Raw genomic sequence first — 1,329 nt, 5'->3', positions numbered from 1 at the left:
GCAAGTTCTGTGACTCTAGAGAACCCTGACTAATACACCTCCTAATCTTTCCCAAATAGTTCCTCCGACTGGGGACCAAGTATTCAAATATATGACCCTCCCTATGGGGTCCATTCTCACTCAAACCAGCACACTCTGACTTGCTTAGTGACCCTGTCTTACATAACCCAGTGCCACCTACTACCTACTCAGGGGTGGCGTGTCCTCAGTGGGCTGGGTCCTCCATGTTAATCGTCAATCAAGAAAATGCCCCTCAAACTTGCTCATGGGCCGGTCTGATGAAAGCTGTTCCTCAAACGGAGTTCCCTCTTCCAGAGACTCTAGCTTGTGTAAAGTTGACAAGTTAAAACAACAACAACAACAAAGAAGCACAGTGAGAAAAAATTTGCATTACAAATTCAAACAAACATTCTAAAATAGTAAAATTGAAAGAAAATAGAAAAATATGAGCACTGCATAGGGCTAACAAGGCAAGCAAATGGTGGGACACCAGATACTGCCTCGAAAATGAAGGAGTTTGGACCCTAACTTCATACAGTGTGTGTATGTATGTTTGTGTGACACGCACGCACGCATGCACGCACGTACATATGCGTATGCGTATGCGTATGCGTATGCGTATGCGTATACGTATACATATACGTATACGTATACGTATATGTATATGTATATATATTGTGCTGGATGAGCCTGCCTCTGAGGAATGAGCAGTGGCTAGCATCATGTGGAACCATCAACTTCACAGCCACCAATGGCTTTCCATGCACACCCTGCTGAACTTGAGGTGGGCGTCTTTCTATGCCCCTTGAGAGCAGGCTCCTGTTCTGTCAATGACTGTGTTGCCACCAACTGGCTTAGGCATTGCACATAAAATAGTTGTTTTCTTCTCTTACTACTAGATATGGTGGCTAAGTTTATGCAGTAGATTAAAACTGCCATGGTATGAAGAGAGAGGACTTTTCAGTGTTCTCTTTCTTTATAAAATGGCTGGACATACTACCATTGCTTCTGATTGACACTATGTTACATGCGTTTGAATAATGAACTTGTAAGGATTTTTATCCTCCATCCTTTAAACAGGGAATCAGCACACTATGTCAGTAAACATAAATGTTAATACGTCTATGTCTTTCCAAATTAGTAGGGTAGGTGATGAGTTCTTCTCTAATATGGTAATAGATGTGGTGCTGTTGTTAAATACACAGTTAAAACTTAAATAAAATCGATCCCCTCTTACACTGTAATTAACTTTGTATACATTTTGGTTTGTTTGCATGTTTAAGCTTGGATAATTTCACCTCTCTTTAACTAAAAACAAAGCAAAAAACA

At 40.7% G+C, this 1,329-nt stretch overlaps 1 non-coding gene across 1 annotated transcript; it reads left to right on the top strand.

The window, feature by feature from the left end:
* Positions 1-859: 859 nt before the first annotated feature.
* Positions 860-1,001, top strand: LOC115063701. Its single transcript, XR_003843584.1, has one exon. It is a non-coding gene; the product is annotated as a small nucleolar RNA SNORA29 (small nucleolar RNA).
* Positions 1,002-1,329: the final 328 nt, after the last annotated feature.

This window comes from Mus pahari, chromosome 3, assembly GCF_900095145.1.
Source record: "Mus pahari chromosome 3, PAHARI_EIJ_v1.1, whole genome shotgun sequence".
NCBI lineage: Eukaryota > Metazoa > Chordata > Mammalia > Rodentia > Muridae > Mus > Mus pahari.
Note: the sequence above shows the minus strand (reverse complement) of the source record. Positions and strands in the feature narration are given on the sequence as shown.